The following is a 16934-nucleotide window of genomic DNA, read 5'->3' as shown; positions in this document are numbered from 1 at the left end:
CAAGAGAAACTTGCACTTTCCACTATAATAATTGAAATTTTCACTGCACTAATTTTCTGCTTTGGGAATGTAGTGAGTATCCTTCCATCAGTTAGATGGGAATGACCTGTTCCCATACTTCAAAGTTGAAGTGTAGCCCTTCCCAGGAAAAGGTAACGAGGGATGATACAGTGCTACTTCTACACAAACAAAGTGAATTGATTTCAAAATAGATTACATCTCTGAAATTTCTGTGTGAATACATTTTCTCTTCTGCACAGGCAGAACCATTAAAGACAGCCTCCTTTTCATTCATCGCTGCAGATTACACATAAGAGAGCAAGTGGATTTTCAGTAACCACTGGGGAGATAACTCAGAAAATAATCACAGTTTATCAAGTTTTTAAATGTTGTTTTGAAATAAAACAACTTGAAACATAAATACCATAAGAAACCATGCATCCATGGTTACTCTGTGGATAAGACATTATGAGCATTTGCACTTAGTAAATTTTAAAATGCCAGGTGAATTCAGTTTAGGATTATTACTCCTACAGTTGGCTTCCTTTATAAAAGCCCAGTGGCCTTTGGATTTTGTTTTAAAATATGAGAGTATGTCCTTCCTAAGTTTTTGTATTTGGCATTTTAGGTTCTTCAGTCTTGCTGGGAAATTTTAGCTCCCGGTACACAAGTGCCTGTTCTGTACTCCTTCAGTCACTGGGTTTGCCATACGCTATCTACCTGATCTTGACACTTGGTATGTTTTCCTGTAGATGTTCTGATTTTTCTCTCATAGCCCATCTCTTCCTTTCTCTTTTTTAATATTGGTATTTTCTCATTTCCCTTGCTCTGCTAGAACCTTCAGGTGGTATCTGTGAAGTGTAACAATGTCATAAAACTATTCTTTGCTGAATTCTTTTTTCCTTTCTTAAACAGACCTCAAACATTTGTATGGGAAAATTTTCTCACATGGTGAATAATTACACTGTGGAATGTACTGCTGCTCTGGGACACTAAGAACTTACCAAGGGTATGAAAGGGGGATTGTATATTGATATGAATATTGAGATTATCCAATGCTCTAATTCTACCATAAAAAGTTCTGTTAGTTTCCAGCTATTAAAAATGAAAAAGAATCCATGCAGGAATATCACATGTAAGAGTGATGCTGATGTATGCAAAGCGTTTGGGCAGGATTCAACAACAGGAATATCATTCTGATGTGTATCTTAACAGTCCCAAATAGCCCAATTATCTATGGGAGGTCTAGTGAGTTTTACCTACACTGACATGTTTGCAGCTGAGATCTTCCAGCCTAGCAGCTGACAACTCTTCACATTATGGAAACTGATGCTTGCATTTCACTTGGCATTCCTTGAGCAGAAAGTCTAATCACACAGCCAATAGCCATAGTCTCTCTTGTTGGTATTTCAGTAGGGATTTCTGTTTAAGCAAAATTGACTGGTCATTTCCGGATTTGCCTCAGACATTTGAAGTAATGTTAAGCATTTGTTTAATATTTGATTGGGAAATGAGTGGATTGTTATACACCATGTAAAAGGATAGCACTTAATTTTCTTAGGCAATGTCAAGTCCTCTAGGCCTTTTCTTGAAGGGAAAGTTGCTGCCTTCAGAGAAGATTTTGTTAACATTAACACTTTTAAATTAGGATCATTTTACAGTCCGATGAGGGCGTTCACTTCAAGAAACCCAGAACCTCCAGGCATTCTTTTAACAAGCACTAGAAGATAAACTTCTGTGGAGAAGTCCTAGGAGCAGATTTCAGGGTTAAGCACTTTAAGATCAAAATAAGTCTGTAAGTCCTTGTTCCTCACTGAAGAAAATCTGGCTAAAAAGACAAAACCCATCTGTGTTTCTGTGTGACTACCTTGGTAGTCAGTGATGAGCTTCTAGGGGTCACAGTTGGCACACCAAAGTCTTTCAAGTACCCTAATGTAGCGAAGAGTAACACCTCAGTTCTAGTAATGCGTGATGTGCATTTTCTAATAGTTCAGGCCAAACCATGCAAAATGGTCAGTAATTAGTGATGGGATTGCAGTGGATGAGGCTAATAAAGGAGCAGGACAAGTGAGATTCTCTTACTCTTAAATTTGTGTTTTAGGCTTTTTTCAAGAAATGTTCATGTAATGTTAATTGCTGAGAGGTAAAACAGTAAACTTCGGCAATAATTACGTAAGTTCTAGAAAGAATCTTTGCAGTAAGAGGTGCTATCTTTGGTATCTTTTAATTAACACCTTTGACTTATAGGTATTTCTTATGTGGTAAAGCTGTGTTACAGATAACAGAAGATAAAAGCCTTTTCTATACTGTAGAGGTAATCCAAGTCAACGCTGATTTTTAATCAACATGCTGTAAGTTTTTAAGAAGACTGAATAATATGGGTATCATACGTTGAGATTTGGAATGTCTTTAATAAGTGAGGTAATGAAAATGTATGCAGATTTGGTGATAATACTCTGCCGTTTTCTCTGGTAAACCAAAATGCTGTTGAAGGTGAACAGGTTTTATAATTGATCTTATTGCTGATTTTAGGTGTTATGGCTAATAAAATGCTGAAACAGCGAAAGCATGCACTTACAATGTGACGACAACAAAAATGAGAACTCTTAATCTCTGCTTAGTCTTTTAGGGTGGGAACTCAAGCAATTTTTATGGATTTCCCTTGATGAAATGACCTGAAGATATTTAGGTATTACAGGCTTATTTGACAAGCTGTTGCATTATCTCATGCAACAAAGCAGCATTAACTCTTGTCCTTTCTTTGTACCAGGGTATTTTCAAAGAACCCAAAGCATAATTTAAATGAAAAACAGTGTTTTTCTGTTGCACAAGATTACATTTGAGAAAACAGCAGCTTGGTAATTGGCATCTTGACACATTCTCCATTAGTATTTACCTCTGCAAATCAGATTTTGTAGACCAAGAGCCATGGAATAAAATCTTTGTTTTTCTCTCTCTCAGAAATGTTAATCTGCTTTTGCCTGAAGGCTCGTTATAACAATGATGCATTTTAGAAAGTTTAAAATTTTGATTGCAACAGTGTAAGTGTGGTTAAAGCCAGCTACCAAATATATTTAATGGGTGGGGACAATAAAACCACTGAAGCTTTGCAAGATGAGACTCTCTAGAAATAACTTTCATATTTCTCTGTGAGGCAATTATATAGAAAATGCTAATTGTTCCCAACTGAATCATTCTTTCTTCCCATTTAACTGCTTCTGCTCACTATAGTTTGCAATAAAATATCTCTTAAAACCCCCTGCAACTGTGTTTCTCTGGCTTTGTATGAAAAGTGGCATTTAAAAAAGACTGGCCACCTTTGGTTTTCACTCTCCAGTTTCTAGGTTTTGTAAAGATGGTTAAAAGCAGGGAGAAAATATGGAGAAAATATATGGGTTGAGACTGTGCAGAGTTGAACATTAGGGAGAGGAATAGCTGTGTAAGGATGAAGAAAATCTAGGATTTCATCAACATTTTTTTTCACATAGTTTTCAACAAGGAAAGGATAACAAATTGGGTATTTTATGAAGATCTAAAAGCAGTTCCAGTTATCACTGTAGTATAATTAGTGTTTTTATGAGGAAGAACATGATCTCCAGCTTCTCATTTGCTCACTTTTGCACAAATACTTAAAAAGGAAAAGAATATGATTTTCTACCCTTCAAAAATTGCAAATTTTTATCTAAAATCAGAACTTTGATTGTTTCTTTCCTAGACCATGCTAGGCTGTAGGTGAGTAGGCAGAAATTTGGGATGTTACTCTTCAAATGTTACCTAATTTGTGGTATTACTGTGATAATATTGGTTAGTATGTTTGACTTTTTTGGGAATGGGTAGAGCTAGCCCCAGGCATGTCCACAGAGTTTACGTGGCTTTTTGAATGCTGTTAATGTAGCTGAGGCAGTTGAGAGCAGAAAGAATTGCACAGTCTTCCTTCTGTGGGAATGTATTCCAATGTTTGGAAACTGTTCCTGGCAAAAACTCTTTATTTTACTTCACCAGTAGAAGTGGATTACTGTCTGGGAGTTGTAGTCAGAAGTGAAAATGTTCACTGGTTCAAAGGTGGCAGTGCCCAGCAGGTGTTCACAGGCCTGCTGCTGTAACGCAGAGCAATATGCCATTCTGAATTTTGTTGACAGAGATCCTTGGTAAGGTTGTAAATTGAGTGTTGCTCAGATGAGAGGTCAAAGAAGCATTCCAAGTAGAAACCAGGCTCCTATATCCAAAAGTGTGTAACTGAAATGGATGAATAAAGCTGATGTCTTTGGTCTGTGTTGTAGGTGAATGAAAATACACAATTCTCAGGTGTTTTGCTTTGGTGCTTCTGTCTAATCTGTAGGTAAATAAAGTCAAGCTTTTCAAGTCTGTCACTTCACTATCCTTTATTCTTCAAGAGCATTGCATTATTTTTTATGACACTTAGACAAATAGATCTCATTTGTCTGCTTGAGGATTCTACAGTGGACTGAGTGTAGTTGTCCTTTTCCTTGGTTTCATTTTCTTCTGTTATCTTTTCCCTTATTGATGCCTCGTGAGATTTTCAGTGCTTAAGCTGAAACATATTTCAGTTTACATTCTAAATCTAAGGCAGGTTATCCCAGAAGATTATTATTTAACTGCAATTGGAGTGTTCTGTGTATTCTACTAATTTTTTAATGCCATGAAGGCAAAAACGCTTAACTGAAGGCTTCGAGAAATGCCTGTATCAGCGCTGCCAAATACTCGATATTTGAATCTATTAACAGTCTTTTCTGGCCCCATGCTGCAGTCAGAGCTGTACAATTACAGATAGTAAACTGAAGTACCTATGCAGGGAGCAAGAGTTACAGGTAAGCACTTGCTGTTTGGATTTTTCCTCTCTCAGACCATGCACTAGGCATACTGTGCTGTCCACTAAGCTGCTGCAGCTAGATAGCTGAACCAACATATTTCAGGGTAATATCATTAACAGAGTGCTGATATGAAAACCCACTGGACAGGATGAATCATTTTCCATTTATTTGCAAAATGTCACGTTCTTCCTCTGCTCTTCCTCTGTGAAATTTTTACCCGTCTTTCCCACTGTTCTTTTGCACATAACAGCGCGTCCTGCTACGCAGAAACAGGAAGGTTTTAAAGCAAGTCACCTATTGATACGTCAGCTGCCTTGATCAGCACTGAGGCAGTGAGACACAGGATGCAGTTCACTAGGCGTTGGCACTAAGGGGAATTTTCCTCCTTGTAATCTGGAAAAATGCCATATCTACTCACCAAGATTGAAACAAAACATTTTTCTTCATCATTATGCAAGAATAAAAATAATAAACCATTTTGAGATCTTGGCAAGCATAACTTTGGATTTTAATGAACTTTAATCACCTCTTAAGAAAAGTAATCACTTTGAATAAAGCGTCCAAATTAGAAATCATGGGCAGAACTTTTTCCCACTTGTTTTGTCCCCTGCATAATGTTATGTTATTTAGCTTGTTAAGCATTCTTGGCACTTGCAAGAAGAGGTAAAATGACATTCTGAAGAATATTTGTTACGGTGCTTAAGAAACCAGACCTCTATACAATAGTATCCCAGCGAGCACAGAATATAACTAAGTATCAGGCATTTTTCCAAAATAGAAAAGGAAACACTTTTATTTAGCACAAGTTCTGAGCAAGTCATGTTCTACCTGGTGAGTTGCAAAGACTGAATACATGTGTACTGCTACACTTCTTAGTAACATGGCTCAAGGTTCCTAAGCCTGGGATGGGAAACTGCAAAGCCAGGGAAAGCAAACCTCTGCTTCAAATTCAGTGTCATATGGGGAAAAAGCTTGGTGTGTTACACAGCCCTTTCTCCTTCCTCTAACTGTACTTTCTATGATACTTGACTTCATTGCAGGTCTGCTACAGTATTTTTTGTTTGTGTTTCACAGCAAGTATTTAGGGTGTGTCGGCAAGAGACAGGAACTGCGAGCAAAGGTCAGGCTGGATGGCAGGTAGGGATCAAGGCACTGGTAACTACACCAGCAAGGAGCGTATTTGTACAAGATGATGATATTTGGCTTGGGAGGGGAAAAGAATGCTGTTTCATTGATATGTTGGTATAGAAATAGTTGTCACAGTAGCTAGGCTGTGCTGAACTTGTGGAAAATACCGTTATTCGAAGATAAGTCCTCATGCATACTGATTTTGTTGTTCCCTTTATTTTTCAGTGCAACAGAGAGCAACAGCTATGGGGTGCACAGGAGGTAGAAAGGCACAGAAGGGGGGTCAGAGTGTAAAAGAACGGGACATTGCGAAAAAGCTTTGAAACAAAAGGGGTGCAGTAAGTCAAATGTGAGAGGAGGGTGGCTGGAGTTCTCTTGCCAGCAGACAGCCTGTCCCAGCACTCAGCAAAATAATAGCAGTCAACCAGAAAGGCATCCAGTCAACTTAGAAAGGCATCCAGACTATGGGCTATGAAAGGTGAGAGCCAGGAGGTTCTTCTTTTTCAGACAGATAAGCTTTCAAAGGCTACTGCTTTTGTCAGTTTTCAGCTGAAAAAAAAAAAAAGTATATGCTGTTATCAAACATATATAGACTTTGGTAAACATCACAGTACAAGGCTTAAAACTTATTACATATTTGCAGGTATATTTTGAAAGTGTCTTCGGCACATGTGATTTTTAAAATTGCCTCAGTGGTACGCAATAAAAGAAGAAATGAGAAAGTATCTTCAGGCAATGAAGACAGCTCAGCAGAAGCAGTAGCGAATTCTGAGCACCAGGTGTGAGTGTGCACGTGTGCTGCTGTGTACTCTGTTAGGTCTTTCCTTGAATTACTGTGTGGGTGAGTCTCTGATGCTGGCTGACACCATGGTTGGTTTGGTGGAGCTGCAGAGAAATCTGGGAGATTGCAAGCTCTGCAAGAGCCAGGCAGAATTTAAAAGACAGTTCATGAAGAGAGAACAGAGTGGCTGTGATGGGACTTTCTTCACTGAGGAAAGGAGGACTTTGCCTGCCAGCAGCAGTAGTAAGGACGGAGCACTGCAAACTCTACAGACCAGTATGACTAGCAGTAGTAGCCTGTTCTTTTGAAACAGCAAAGCAAGAGTAAGCTCTGTGAGAGAAACTAAAGAAAAGCATGGCATGATCTTAGCATGGAGTGGTTTCTGTGCTTTGTGTTGAAAAAAGAAAACCAAACCCGGGCAGCATCTAGCCCTTTGAAAAGATCCTGTAAAAGAAAGAAGAAGTGTCATTATGTCATTCATAGTGCTAGGTGCATTTGAAGAAAGTGGAGCTTACCTTTCTCATCTCTGATCTGCTGTAGAAGGATTCTGATTTTATTTGAGAGGGAGTTTTTTCCCCTGTAATGGGGATAGATCTGCAAGTGTAAGGTTTTCCACAAGAACTCCTCAACTCTAGAATTTTCTGTTTTATAACTTAGATTTAGTATTCAAGAGAACTAATGTTTTAGCTGTCTAGATACTGTAAACACTTCTCATTTCATCCCCTTTCTTTCAATTAGGGTAAAATGATAGGGAAAGGATTTGAAATAGTAAGTTCTTAGAAGGGGAGAGATGGATTTGATGCTCATTGCTAAGACTGTGGTTTAATGGGTTTTAGTGTTATTGGAGAGCTGGATATTTTGGAAAACATGCCCACAACTTCAGATGGCCATTCTAGGATCTGTTTTTAATATATTTCTAAATTAGGAATTAAAACCAGATGCAACACAAGATTAATTAGTCTGCATGTACTTTCCCTTGTCACCATGCAGTCCTCCTGTGAGAGCTGTATGCCAGAAAGCCAGGAAGAGGGCAGTCTCACCACAAGTAATTTCATTGTACAAGAACAAAAACTAATTCCCAAGTTTCCTCCCAAATATAACTACGTTAAGTAGGGGATCTGTTCAGGATTGCATAACTGCCTCTGTGGCAGTTACAGAAAATGCCTACATGGAAAAGCAACAGTAGGAAAGCATCTGCATTTCTAGCTTGTCTCTCCATAAGGTTTTCTTTCCTTTTCTGTTAATTTAATACAGATACAACTGTACAACCCATTTTTCTCTTCAGTACATTTTTTTCTCATTTGTTGTTTCTCTTCCTGAGTGAAATAAGTGGAGTCAGCTTGACAGAGCTAGCCAGCTTTCTGTAGATCAAGGCCATGTGATTTGTGGCCAATAGTTGGGAAACCGCTGGTATTGTTTGTGAAATCTACTTCAGCAGCGTGATGGCCAGGGAAGGATGTCAGCCCTCAGGAGGGACCCGGCTGGATGCAGTGCTAAAGAGGGGAGGAGAGAGAAACCCCATAGCCTGCTTGACCACAGGCAGCTTAAATCACTCAAACTGTGGCTGAAATGCTGACCTCTCCAGACAATTAATAATAGTTTGTCTCTGATAACTTTTTGCCCTGCTCTCCGACTCGCTGCTAGAGGAAACAGCATCTCTGTTCAGTTGATTACTGGATTACATACGTGCTAGATTATGTACAACAGGTGACAGGAACTCCATCCTAAACCAGCATTTTTTTTTTCAATAGCCTAGTTGCTTTTTAGATAACGATACTTGGATCTCTCAGGACCTTTCGATCAGGTGTTTTCTGGAGGCAGCCGCTCTGCCGAGGCCTTGCCCATGTGCTCCCCCGGCATGGCACGGCACGGCACGGGGCTGGGCTTGGGCTGCCTCGCTCAGGGTAGGAGCACTGCTGGGCACCGCGTGCTGAGGATTTCATGGAAAGGCTGGTAGTGTGGGAAGCAGCCAGCTGGGGAACGGAATTGGAGGTCAGCTCGGCAATCCACTTACACAGGAGAAAGCAAACGCGCTGGCTCAGGGCTTTCTGAGGGAGCCGGAGCAGAGGCCTGGGCAAGGAAAGGGGAGAAAACCTGGCCTGGCGGCAAACTGCTGCCGGCAGTAAGGTCCCAAGCCTTCTTCCTCCCCTGCTGAGGCTGAAAGGGACATATCTAACCGGGGGGATTGTGTGAAAAGCCCTGTTCCTAAGTAAGGGAGAGGGATCCTATGGATGGCCCTCGTGACTGCCCATGGCAAGAGGTGAGGTAAAAGGGGAGCTGTGTATTGAGTGTGAAGGGCTCCCCTCCCTTGGCACGGGCAGAGGCCAAAGCACCTGGAGAGGTCCAGACATCCAGCTTCGTTTGTAGTGAAGGTTTCCATTGGTATTCTCATTCTGAAACGGAAAAGAAAGACTTCTTTTGCTTCACAAGGCCTGAAGAGACCAAAAGATCTTGAATGAACCTTTGTATGTGGTGGCGCTGGGTGCTGGAGAGTTCCTTTCTTACATGTGAGGTATGTTGCAGTGTCTCTTGGAATTGCTCTTCAGGACCATTTGCTTTATGTCTTATCTGTATTTTTGTAGGCATAAGAGCTGCTCTAATTTTAACATCGAATATATAGAACTACTAGAGCTATGTAAAAAGGAAAAAATGGCAAAAAAACCCCAACAAAACCCCCAAACCTAAAGGAAGGTAGTGCTACCTTCATTAAAAGGTAGCAGACTGCTTTTTAATTGAAGGACTTTGCAAGTTTTTCTTGCAAAGAGGTGGGGCTCGTTTTGTTTTGCCCAGATGGCTCATGTGCCAGTTTAATTCAAAGGGGAATAAAAATTCACAGTCTGTCTTTCTTCCTGTACAGAATATTTTAATGTAACTTCATTTCACAGTATATATTTCATAAAATAGAGTTGAACAGTTCTACCTAGTCCTTAGAAGCGAAGTCCTGAAGGTGTGTGAGGACACCACATACTACTTTTCCAGCCTCTGAATTCCTCAGGAGTCAGAGTTTGGATGAAGTGTGTCTCTTGGCCGGTCTGTTTACTGTCTCTCATTTTCAACATTCTTCTCTTGACCTGCAGTGTTAGTTTATGAACTCCATTACAAATTCCAGTACTGCAGGTCAGTAGGTGGAGTGTAGAAGTTTTAAGTAATTCCAGGCTGGTTTGGCATGGGGTAGGTAGGCAGATGTGATTGAATCAGACTCAAGGTAATGTTTATCTTGATATTACTCAATTGAAGTGAAACAAAATGACAAGGAAAAACATCCTAATGTAGTTGTCCATCAACTTCTGTGAAGTATGGACAGCAAGTACCAGAATTATGGTTACAGGAAACTAAAACATTAATGAAGTCACAGTATTGGAGCTGCGTTTGTTCTCAACCTTGAAGTGAACAGCAATTTCCAAGATAATTGAATTGGTATACATTTGTAAATAATTCTCATAATTCATTGCTAAACAGTAACTGTTGCATATTTTGAAGGCTGTGAAGATTTTAAAGACTGTACTTTCTTGCTGTAAACTTGGCTTTAATTGTGTTTTTAATGCTGGATATAGAACTCTTCATATCTACATTCATAGAGAACAGTTGAACCAAAAATCCGTTTACCCTGCCCTGCCTTTTGCTGAAGGCTGGGACAGAAAAGCCCTTCTGTCCCGAGGAACTGAAAAAGGACATTGGCTCTTCATTTGAAATCCAAACTGTTCTGTTTCTCGGTTTTATGGGAATGTGAACCATTTGGAGATTGCCAGCTAGAAAGCAAGACAGTCCATCCCATCACATGTTCTCAAATCTATAGGGGACAAAACCTGGTAAAGCACTTGCAGTTTCTGCAGGACCATTTTATGATTTAATTTTTAAAAAAAATGTGACTTGCAACCTGGTAAATGAAAATTAGCAGATTACACTTGTTCATAACATCTTCGGATACTTGACTGGTTGCTGCCTGCCTAGCAATAGCCACCGGGCAGAAATGAATCCACACGAGTGGATTGCTATTGTTCCATTTGTCATCCCCATACTCAGTAAAGATTATGGATGGGTACATGGAAATAGAAAAGAAGTCATAAAAATCTACCAGAGTATAATCTTTTGTGGCGAGAGCAAAAGCCGAAGAGCAGTTAAGCACTGTAACCTTAAACGTTGTAAAACTTTAGGTCTACGATATAATGAACTCGGTTCTGTTCTTAGTAATCAGTATCTTCTTTCGAGAACCCTGAAAGGGAATCTGCAGACATAAAAAGTCCAACAGTCAAACACAATTTGCTCTGTGCTTCTTGGATAAAACAGTTCTAACAAATTGCATTAAAGCCTATTCAGTCATTACGGACTTTGTGATATCTAGTACACACATTTAAGCTTCAGGAAGTTGTTGTAGAACATATCAAACAGATGTCATGCTTGATCCCAGAGTTGGGGAGGGGTTTGTGTGTGCATGGATATACACAGGTATGCGTGCAGGTGTATTGGTGTGAACCAACATTCAGGTCTTAGCAGAATTGCTCTTCTGAAGCATTAAAAGAGCTAGTAAAAGCAGATGGGAAAGTTATTTTTACTTTTAATTTCGAGGTATAACAACATTAGAATTTTTGGAGTTTTTTTTTCCCAAGTTAGCATTTTCCTTCAGTAACGACATTTGTGCCTGTGAAGTGCTTTTCAGCCGAGTCTGTCTATGGGTTTGGCTTATTCAAGTATCGCCCCCCCACTCCCTGGCCGCGCCTGACATCTTCTGGTGGCATTTCCACACTGCACAGTAGCCTGCACGGCAGCTAATGAGGAGCATTACAGGCCCCTTAGAGCTTTGGAAAAAAAGTGTAACTGCTTTTATGAAATTGTCGTACTAAGCTTTCATAACCCTCAGAATTACTGTTGTCTTTTGCTTCATCACCTTATTTACATATGCAAAATCTCACACAAATTCTGTATTTGCAGTTACTGCTCTCTGTTTCCTTTGCAGAATTCTTGATTTTGATGACATTTTAAAAGAACAGGGGCAAGGGGGGAGTATCAAATAGATAAGATGTATTTAAGCTATATTTTGAAGTTTAATGAATTTTTAAAATGCATTTGGTATCTAACTTGCAGCTTTTGGACTGCTGCCACGTAACAGCAAAACCTCATAACAGTACAGGCTTTAGACTCTCATAAATTTCATTTCCTTAAGTAAAGCTTAAAGCAATGGTTTTTTGGATGCTAGACTACTGCCTCTCATATTTCCCAGGAATTTACTGAGCTGCTATGTGTATATATACAAAGCGGTGGGAAGATAGGTATGTGTTTAATTTAAAAGAAGCTGGTGGTTTTGTTTACAGGAATTAAATTCTAGTCCTTCATCTCCATTCCTCTCTGCATTCCTTTCATTCAGATTGTTTACATGGTCCGCTTCCCTGGCGTTACACTAAACCCTGGCAAGAAAGACAATTTCTCCAAAGAGGTCTGCTTGGGAACCCCCCACCTAGATGACTGGTCTGCGTGGAGAGCTGGTGGGAATTTAAAGCCCCAAACTGTCAGCATTAGCATACGGTGTTCGGTAACAGTCCTGAAACAAGGGCTGCTGCTCACGCTCCAGGTGCCTGCTTGCTTCTTCACATGTTTGGGGATATGGTGTCCTTGGGCCTGGGACGTGCCATAGCCACTTACTAGCTGTGCTTGTTCCTTGAATTTCTTTAAAGTAAAGAAGATCTTTTAGAAAGCTTTCTTCTCCCAACTCTGACTTCTTAGGCAGGTAGTCCCAGCCTAAGCTTTGTGTGGTTCCCTCTTTTTCCATCAGTGCCACTGCTGTCCTGCAGTACAGCCCTCAACGAGAAGGCTTCAGGCCTGCTTGCACCGTCCTTCAAGAGCTTTCCCTAGATTGTATGTATGTGAGTGAGGTATCCAACGTCGTGTTCTTCCTTTAGGCCACGGTTGCTTTTTCGGTGCTCTCCCTGCATGCGTTGGCCTGAGCAGACAGAGCTGTATGTTACATTGCTGCAAGGTGTCCGTCCCTTGATGCTGGGTATAGCCTTCGGAGCTCTGTATGTTGTAGAAGTTGAAGTACCCTTCTCAGCATTTCCCATGTCCTGTCAAAAATCTTACTTTTTTCCCCTTACTGTTTGCCTTCCTGGAAACTCCTCAAGTGCCTTGTGTGTGAAGATTGTTCAGAATGTGTCTATCTCCTGCTTCTCACAGGGACCTGAGGGTCTCTCCTCAGACAAGGTCATCCCTGAAATGAAAATGCTGAGATGACAGAGTCATGGGTGAGCATTTCAAAGCACTTTAGCTGCTTTGACTTTTTGGTGCTGTGTCTGGTTTGAGTACAGCCTACAAAGCATTAAAAGTGTTGGCCCTAAAATCCAAAGATGAGATAATGCCCTCAACTACTGAAAGGATAATCCAGCTCCTCTCTCTTCCTATTATTCTGATGTGGTTTTGATCAAATTGACATGACCAGCACTTAGTGAGGCTTTACAGCTCTTGCCACAGTCTGACATGACAAGAACTTGCAATTAAGAGAGCGTGCTCTCCTGAAGCACAGAAAGGGGCTCACACTGACAGGGGTCCCTAAACCGCTTTGCAATCTCTTCAAAGATAAGTATCGGGATAATGCTTTGTCCTGTGCAGGGCCAACTTGTCAGAGGGCAGCTTAGGATGGTTTGGGAGAGATTTATTTTGAAACTGGCATTAAACAGAGGTGCTCACTTACAGGTCTCTGCATGAGGACTGGGTGCCTGAACTCTCAGCGTAGTCACTGACCAGGAGGTCAGAGCGCGATGGCGCTCTCTAATGTGTGCACCCACTGCCTTGTGCACCAAACAGCAGTTTCACTGACCAAATCTCTGCTGTCTATACTTGGAATTAAGCATGAGGTACACTTGTAGACAACTGTGTGTGGGCAGCTGTAGTCAGACATCTTAAGCCAAATCCCCACCCTCGTTGCAAAGTGATCTTGATTTTGTAGCATCCGGAGGTACCAGCATTTTTTAAAGGAAATCTATTCCAATTTGCCTTGAAAAATCATTTCAGTTCTGTGCAGTCAGTCGGTGTGGCCCTGTTAGAAATCCACTCCTCTTCCACTGTGTGGAAAACAGATTGAAAAAACAATTTAAAAATATAATTTAAGTGTTCTTACTATTTAATACCTTTAAAAGCATTCATAACTGTAGCCTCTGGACACTCAAAACCATGCCAGTTCAGGTCCAGCATTAACTATAGAACTGGAGAATTTCCTGAGAGGTGGAATACCTTAATTCCTATCAGAATATTCAACAGAGTACTGAACAGGTTGAAAAAATCTTCCTCCTCCTTTATGAAAAATGAATCTGTAGTCAGGCGGTTTCCATGGTTGCATATGCAGATATATAGGAAATACAATTCCCTTCAGATTTTTGCATGCTGTATTTTAGGGTTGTTTTTCTTTGTTTATTTACAACTAGGTAGGAGGAAGAAATACAGCAAGGTGTTGATTTGAGTGCCTTTCAAGTTGAAAAAGAACGAGTAATGGTCTTAGCCCTCACTAATCGTTGTTTGCTGATTCTGAAGATCCATAACTTTTAGATGCCTGCCAGGTTCAGAAACTCTGCACAGTCCTGCAGTTAACACACCTGGGTCATTCTGCTTTCCTCATCTTCCACACAGTGGAGCTACAGCTGCAGCAAGAGAAAGAAATGTGGAAAACCGATTGAAACGTAAGGAAATAATATTCTGCACTGGAAAAAGTTGAAGCTTGGTAGCTGAAAGTGAAGGAGAGAGAATTCATCAATCTAGCTTTGCAGTGCTCTAGATCCAGAAATCATAGAAGCTTCTCATCTTAATCCATCTTGAGTGAGCAATGAGGTGTGTGTACTGCTTGCATGTGGCATACCCTTTCTTTACCTTGGCACAAACCTTACTGGGGGTGGTAGGTTGTGTTTCTTGAGGGAGGCAATGGTTGATTTTCAAAACAGTGGTTTTACTTACAGACAGAAACACATGGTAGCCCGTAACACAGCACTGAATAGGGGTGACTAGTTTCTACTGTGACTCCCCACAAGACACTGCAAAAGCAGTTTTGTGAAGCTTTCCCACCAGGGAAAAAAGGAGAGTTGACCACCTTTGGAAGAAGGGGCAGGCTACTCTGGAGGACTATAGGGATGTTGTGAAGTTAAGCAGGACGAAGATTAGAGAGGTGAAAACCCAGCTAGAACTCAGGCTGGCCACTGCTATAAAAGATAACAGAAAATGTTTTTACAAATACATTAGAAACAAAAGGAGGGCCAAGGATTATCTGCATCCTTTACTGGGTGTGGTAGGGAACGCTTCCACAAAGGATGAGGAAAAGGCTGAGGTACTTAATGCTTTCTTTGCCTGAGCCTTCAATAGCAAGACCAGCTTCCCTCTGGGTACTGAGCCCCCTGAGCTGGAAGACGGGGATGAGGAGCAGAATGAAGTCCCCACAGTCCAGGAGGAAATGGTTCATGACCTGCTGCTCCACTTAGATGTGCACAAGTCTATGGGGCTGGGTGGGATCTACCCAAGGGTACGGTGGGAGCTGGTGGAGGAGCTCACCCAGCCACTCTCCATCATTTATCAACAGTCCTGGCTGACTGGGGAGGTCTATCCAAAACTCTAATCACTGCTGCAGCCCTGTGTGGCGTATTGCTGCCCTGAGGCCAAGTAAGTGGCAATTCAGTTTCTGCCTACAGAAGAAGGGTAATAATGCTTACCAACTCATTACTGAAATAATTATTTAGATATGATGGGGAGGTTTATACAGCACATCGGAAAAGTTGCATATGTTCCTAATTATGGAATTAATGGTATTGTTACTATATAACTCTGTAACATGCTACCTACAAAACTCTCTTCCTCAAATTCCCAAAGAAGTAAGGATTTTGTTTCCCAGTTACATATGTAGACACATGAAGTAAATTACATAAAATTCCCTGAAAAAAAGCTAGTCAGGAGTAAAACCTGATCATGACAATGTAGCATTCAGACAGTCAGGCCATCAAGTACCTATTTAACTCCTAAGCACGCAAGAAGTTCAATTAACTAGCATGGTAAACCTGACAAAACAACAGCTGCAGCTGTGGTTGGGATCAGAGAAGGTTTGGGAAATGCAGCCCTGGACTGTAGAGCAGAAAAGACAATTCAGGGTACATCCAGCTGTGGGCTTCATACAAAGGTAGTGTTTTACCTGATTTTTATTGACAGAATCAGCACAGAAGATGGGTCAGCCATGGCTGTGTATGAACTGGTGCCCTTTGATGTGAAGGTGAGAGATGGTGGGTGATGGGATCATGGGACTGGTGGGACTAATAGTTAACTAACTAAAGTTACAAGAGAAGTTCTCTTCTCCAGGCTGAACAGCCCCAACTCTCTCAGCCTTTCCTCACAGGAGAGGTGTTCCATCCCTCTGATCATTTCTATGGCCCTCCTCTGGACCGGCTCCAACAGGTCCATATCTTTCTGTGCTGAGGACTCCAGAGCTGGATGCAGTACTCCAGGTGGAGTCTCACCAGAGTGGAGTAGAAGGGTGGAATCACTTTCCTCGTGACCTGCTGGCCACGCTTCTTTTGATACAGCCCAGGACACGGTTGGCTTTCTGAGCTGCAAGTGCACATTGCCAGCTCATGTCCAGCTTTCATCCACCAGTACCCCCAAGTCCTTCTCGGCAGGGCTGTTCTCAATCCCTTCATCCACCAGCCTGTATTGATACTGGGGGCTGCCTTGACCCAGTTGAACCTCACAAGGTTCACATGGGCCCACTTCTTGAGCTTGTCCAAGTCTCTCTGGATGGCATCCAGAGGCATCCCTCAGGCATGTCAACTGTACCACTCAGAAGGGTATCATCTGCAAACTTGCTGAAGGAGTACTTGATCCCACTGTCTCTGTCATCGATGAAGATAAACTGTATTGGTCCCAATATGGACCCCTGAGGGACACCACTCCTTGCTGATCTCTATCAGGACATTGAACCTGTGACCACTACCCTCTGGATGTGACCATCCAACCAATTTCTCACCCACTGAACAGTCCATCCTTCAAATCTATATCTCTCCAATTCAGAGAGAAGGATATTGGACATCCCTGAAGTACAGGTACTCTGGCTCCTTGCAGTTATTTTTACCAGTAAAGTTCTGACCTGGCTCCCTTGTATGCCTTTTAGGCCAAATAGGGAGGATGGGGGTGCGAAAGGGGTTGGTGCAAAACCCAGTTCTGCCCAAGCTGAGGTTCTC

This window comes from Falco naumanni, chromosome 5, assembly GCF_017639655.2.
Source record: "Falco naumanni isolate bFalNau1 chromosome 5, bFalNau1.pat, whole genome shotgun sequence".
NCBI classification, from domain to species: Eukaryota; Metazoa; Chordata; class Aves; order Falconiformes; family Falconidae; genus Falco; species Falco naumanni.
Note: the sequence above shows the minus strand (reverse complement) of the source record.